We start from the raw sequence: 6,405 nt of genomic DNA, 5'->3' as shown, positions 1-6,405 counted from the left end.
AATTCACCCCGTTGAACTCTGCTTACCTTTCACTGTCAGAAGGAAAGTGCTAAAAGGTGTGAAATGGGGATCTTAAGTGCAGGGATGGTGTGGAAATGGAAATTCCTGAAAGGGGATATAAAGGAAAGACATGAGAGGATGTCAGGAAGAAAAGAAAGAAAGGGAGTAGCAAAGAAAGTCTTAGGGAAACAGGTAGGAAAACACAGGTATGATAGTTGGAGTCCAGGAGAGAAAAGAAGATAATAGAAACCATTGCCTGGCACGGCCCTCCCAAAGCCCAATCTTTATCCAAATGACCTCTTTGTTGCACGTGCCCCTGTTGCCAGCCCTGCTCTTGTAATTTCATCCCCTGCTTAAAATCCTGCACCAGGTTGCCATGCTGAATGCCTTGCTCCCCAAAACCTCATTTCCCCCCTTAGCCACACCCATCTTGATCTTTAAAAATCTCAGAAAACTTCTATACCCTATACCTTTGCCCCTTCTTGTCTGACTTCTAGAATATCCTCCTCCACGTGGATAACTCTATTTATCCTTCAAGATTCAACCCAGTATCTAATCTTCCTGAGACTAATTAGGCAATAAAGAACTACTTTCTTTTTCACTTTTTCTAAATTATGAAAGAAGCTTATAAAACACAAACGTACGGCTCAAAGTTTCGTTGCAGATTGGGTCCCTGTGACTTCCACCCCAACTGAGAAATAAAACATGATGCCCCTCTCGGACACCCTCTCCCCAGTGCCTTTTCACAGCCATGAACCCCTCTTTCCACTCAGCAAGTAACACTACACACACTACAGAGGATTCCCCGCCTTGCTTTTCTTCAGGTTTCTGCTACCCAAATAGGCATCCCTAAAACCCACATTTGGGCTTTGCCTGTATTTGAACCTCATGTAAACGGCATCGTGCATTAACTATTTTGTTATGTCTTGCTCCTTTCACTCAATATTATATCTTTCAGATTTCATCATGTGTTCTGCACAGCTGTAATACTTCAGAATGGTATGTATTCCATTGCCTGAACATACCAAAGTGTGTCCATTTTATTTCTGATAGACATGGGAGCTCTTCCCAATTCTTGGCTAGTGTCAACGCCCTATGATGGAAATGCTCACACCTGTCACTTGGCGCTCTCGTGCATGGATTTCTGCAGGGTCTATGCTCAGTGAAACTGCTAGATCACGGGTATGCCTAGCTTCGGTTTTACAAGATAACGCCCAAATATTTTCAAAGTGGTAATCACAGACCCTAGGATCGGATGAAATAACTTTCTTACAAAGAAGACCTCTAAGATTTCAAAAAATAAATAAAAACAAACAAACAAAGCTAACGTGAAAGCCAGTAGTAAGAGCCCAGAGGGTCAAAGGGTGAGTACTGGGAAAGATCAGAAGTCAGGGTGAGGAGCCACAGCTGAGGTGGTCCAGTCTTCACAGGCAGGGTGGGTGCTGGGACAAGAGTATGACTAGTATAAATGGCTTCTCATGGTGAACGCTGAAAAAGAGCTTCCCTTCTTTCTACTGAAAAGAAGGAACTGGGCTTTGGCAACAAAGCTGGATGCCTTGGATGTTGTTTTAGTGGCTTCCACAGACAACCGCTGCTGCTGGGGGACTCACTAGGCTGCTCTTGGGTGGCACCCACATCTCCCCCATCTACCCAGTCCCACTGACTCCCCTCCTTCAGGCCCAGGAGTAGCCTCCACTCTTGGCCTGACCTCAGGGAGCATGAGTCTCTCACAGGCTCAGCCCCTCGAGCCCAACGAATCCCTGTAAGTAGTTTGATGTTACCACCACCCGGGAGGGATGTGGAAATTCTTCTGACCCTCCACTCCTTATTCACTGACAGAACTTGAGAGGGTGGGGCAGGTAGGTGGTACGTCTGGACATTATTCTAATGCTGAAGCTGAAGGAGTACCCATATGTCCTCCTCCTGGCTGTATGGAGAAGTTGGGACCATGTCTTCATCTTCTTTGGGTCCTTCCTTTTCCCAGCCCCACTCCTGAGCCTAGCAGAGTCCCTCACACTCAGGGTACCCAGCGGGCCACTTACCCAAACAGCAACTCTATAGCCCCTGGGGAGAGAAGAGGTACCCCGTCTTAGAATTCTGTGTGTACTGGTCTTAGGACTCTATACCACCACCTGCCAGAAAATCGTCAGAACAACCAGACAGATCTGCAGTGACCGCAGGAATGCACTCCCCCAGAGTTGTTCTCACTGTAACCCGCAGTCTGTCTGTCTGACGGTTAGGTAAAAATCCAGGTTCTACTCAAATCTCCTGTTTGCCAATAATTCCAGACTCTTAAAATGGAGGTTACCAAGAGGTGCTAACAAGGAACAATTGTCTACAAGAACACGAATTACTCCCTTCAGGCGAGAGACCCACAAATAGCTCGGATCAGCCACAGACTGCTGGCAAAAGGGGCTTGATTGATGTCATGAAATGGCCAGTGACAAGATGTGAATTTTGCCATAGCTTAAAGATTTTTTCCATGTGGAACTCGAGGAGCTGAGAGTTTGAAGACTAGAGCAGACACAAATCAACGTGTATCCTTCCAGCTGTCCGTGTGAGGGTCTGGGAGAAAGGGACTGAGGGCGTGTTGACCAGGATGACCCTGAGCCCGGGTCACTGAACAGGGTCATGCAGGATGTGTTTGGCTGGGGAGGGTGAATGGGAGGCACCCCAAAGCTATGCATTGAAAGGATTGCTCATTCCATGGAAGCCACCTTTCTCTCATTTGACCGCCCACAGAAGATGTCTTTTTCTAATTCTCACAGGGGTAAGTACTGTGCAAGACATTCATTGTTGCCACAAAGCCAAGCCTCGTCTCAGCAGTTCTCTGAAACTAGCATTCCGGTGCTATCCTCATGGCTCATCTGACCATGACTGCTTTCCTTCCATGTTAAATTATTTATAACCCTATGGGGTCAATGACATTTCTGTTTTCTAAGCTCAGCACGGTGACTTTGTGAGCTGGGTGTTCTCTTTTTGTTCCTCCAATTTGCTCTTTTTAACTCTCGAGGTCCTAGAAGACTGACCTCGGGGGGAGGGGGCAGCATTAAGCAGGATCCCTGGCCTCTGGCTTCCTTTGGGTTTGGCCAATGCCAAGTCCCTGCAGAGAGCTGCTGGACTGGAGGGAAGATCCAAGGAAGCTTATTGCCCGGCTTCCTCCGCGTGGGCCACGGGTTGGCTTGGTCCCTGTCATGGTTTGAATTGTATCTCCTCCCTTCCCCCATAATTCATATGTTGAATAATATGACCCGGGATCTCAGCATGTGTCTGTATTTGGAGACAGGGCTTTTAAAGAGGTAATTAAGTTAAAATGAGGTCATTGGGTGGCCCCTAATCCAATGTGACTGGTGTCATAAGAAGAAATTTGAACACAAAACCACGCATAAAGCGAAAGCTATGCAAAGACGCAGGGGGAAGATGGTCATTTACAAGCTAAAGAGAGCAGCTTCAGAAGAAACCAGCCCTGCCAGCACTTTGAGCTCGCCTGAACTTTCAGCCTCTAGAACTGTGAGAAAATAAATTTCTGTTGTAACAGCCAGCCAGTCCCGGTACTTTGTTAGGGCATTCTGAGCAAACTTACCACAGTCCCTCTACCAAAATTGCAGGGGCAGACCACACTCCCGCTGCTAGAAATGCAGTTCTCTCCCTAGGCTTGGGTCACTGCTCTGTCCCCAAGACCCCAAGCCTGGGGGAAGGAAGGAAGGTCTCCCTGCTCTCGCTGCCCCACTGGTTTCCCTTTGCTACCCACCTTCATTAAACTTTCTTCAGTTACCTCATCAGCATGCCCCAGGAGTTACTCACAGGAGCCTTGACCCATCTCTTGTCTCCCTCACAGTTTGCCTCAGTTGTTCCTACTATGTAATCCTACCTCACCTAACACACCAGAGCAGTTCACGGGGCACTGGGTGAGGGTGAGATGGGCCCTCTGCTGCTGTACTTTGTTTAAAAAAAAAAAATTAAAATCTATGGTGACAAGAAGCTGTTGGAAGATGCAACCCCATGGTGAGCCTCGCCAAAAAGAAAGACACCCAGTCTGTGCAACCAAGGTAAAGCTGACGTTGTACCAGTGAGGAAGAAAGAAGCTCTTTGAGAAGTCCATGCTGTGGAGAGACTACTTAGCAAATGGACATTGATAATTGTTTCAGCCACTAAGTTTGTTTCTGAAAATAGTGCTTCCTCTGTGAGAAAATTCTGGATGTACACATATTTAATACTGGGAAGTGGGATTTTTCTAAATTATTTAAAAATCTTTCAAATGGATAATTTCAGAGGGCTTCAACCATATCTATCTCTCTAATTTATCATGTATCTATCTATAAAAATGTGCATCAACTAGGCTCCCTTGCCTTCTAACTTTCTCTGGGTTTGGTCAATAAGAAGCACTTTTGATTAGAGTATAAGAGCGGTTGATTAATGCTAAGGAAGATGGAAATTTATTGGTAAACTTTCAACAGAACCTTTGCATTAGCTGGTATATGGGGCCAAAAACCTGAGTCACTGATGCAGTCAAATGCTCTACCCCTGAGCTATACCCCCTACCTGAGTCACTGATGAAGTAATTACCGACGACAGTGTGCTTCTCTCATTATCTTTGGAACGTTGTCTTAGCCATGAAAGTCACTAAAACTGGGGATTAAAATACACTGCGCTTAGACTCAGACTTCTGAATCCTTATCACCAAACTTTTCAAGTGATGCACATTCAGCTCCGTCACATGTAAATATGAAATGAGCAGACGACATGAATAGTATAGTAAAAGCAAAAAGGTGGTTTTTTTTTTTTTTAATACTGGGGAGAAAACACAGAACTTAATATTGTTTCATCTTTTAAAATTTTCTCTTTGTGTGTTTTTAACTAACATATTACTTCAATACTACATGTATATTCATGAAAAAATAACAAGTCTTGGGAGTATCTGATTTTTTTTTTTTAAAGATTTTATTTATTTATTTGACAGAGAGAGATCACAAGTAGACAGAGAGGCAGGCAGAGAGAGAGAGAGGGAAGCAGGCTCCCTGCCAAGCAGAGAGCCCGATGCGGGACTCGATCCCAGGACCCTGAGATCATGACCTGAGCCGAAGGCAGCGGCTTAACCCACTGAGCCACCCAGGCGCCCCAGGGAGTATCTGATTTTTACTGATTCTGGTGAACCATCCAGAAAGCTTGGAGACCACTTAGCATGAAAGTGTAAGGGGCTGGAAAAAAACAAAAACAAACAAACAAACAACAACAAAATAAACACACCACTGGACCCAGAATCTTAGAACTCCAGATTCACAATTCTGTTTTGTTGGAACCATTTTCAAGAAAACGAAGGGGGGAAATAGGAAAGAATGTGTGACGGAAGGACGGCCAGTGCCTACAGCTTTCCACGTGAGCTAGGACAGTCCGTTCATTTGGTTGAGCCCCTGCCTCTCAGAGAGTTTTGGAAATATTTGGAATGTTGTGGGAGGCCCAAGGGACCGCCCGGTAGTAAAAACCTAAACAAAAGCCTTCCAAAAACAACAAGGAAGATGAGGGTCAGCCCCTCCCCGGCTCCACCTTCTGGTCAGGGCTGAATCCAAATCCACTTTTCAGCACTGAAAGATGCCCCAAAACAGTTTCATCTCCCTACAGAAGGTTCTAGAGGAAATTATTTGAATGCTTGAAAAATCCAGCCTAAACGGAGCTGCTGGGTGATGTTAACAAGACATCCTTTCTGCTATCCATATTCAGAGTCATATCTGTGTGAAATTAAGTATTGGGGATTTGTTGTTTTGTTCTTAATGTCCATTAAATGGTAGTGTGAGCAGCTATTAATGGGATTTGTCATCTAGGTAAGGTGAGCCTGAGTTTTGTTAAACTCCATTATTCAGCCTCCTCAGTTTACAGAAGACCTTCTAAATCTCAGAAACATCCAGCTGAAAGGAATCACAAACTCCTTGGCCCAAGCCACACACTGGGGGGCCAACACTGGTGGACATCACTATTGTACTCCATCCTGGGACCTCCATACTGGGATTTCCATCTTTCCACCCCTGCAAAGAATAAGATGGCCGCATGATTCCAAGTCATTTTTCCATGATGACCTTCCAAATGGATACCAGGGGCATCCAAACCCCCTCCGACCGGGAGGCACTTGCCATTTGTTCACATAGTACATTCCAGCAAAACTCAGCTTTTCACTGTAAGCACACACTTTGATCCGTTTGGCTTTTTTTTTTGTTTTGTTTTTGTTTTAAAGATTTTATTTATTTATTTGACAGACAGAGATTACAAGTAGACAGAGAGGCAGTCTGAGAGAGAGAGGAGGAAGCAGGCTCCCCGCTGAGCAGAGACCCTGATGTAGGGCTCGATCCCAGGACCCTGGGATCATGACCGGAGCTGAAGGCAGAGGCTTTAACCCACTGAGCCACCCAGGTG

This window comes from Lutra lutra, chromosome 3, assembly GCF_902655055.1.
Source record: "Lutra lutra chromosome 3, mLutLut1.2, whole genome shotgun sequence".
Lineage (NCBI taxonomy): Eukaryota > Metazoa > Chordata > Mammalia > Carnivora > Mustelidae > Lutra > Lutra lutra.
Note: the sequence above shows the minus strand (reverse complement) of the source record.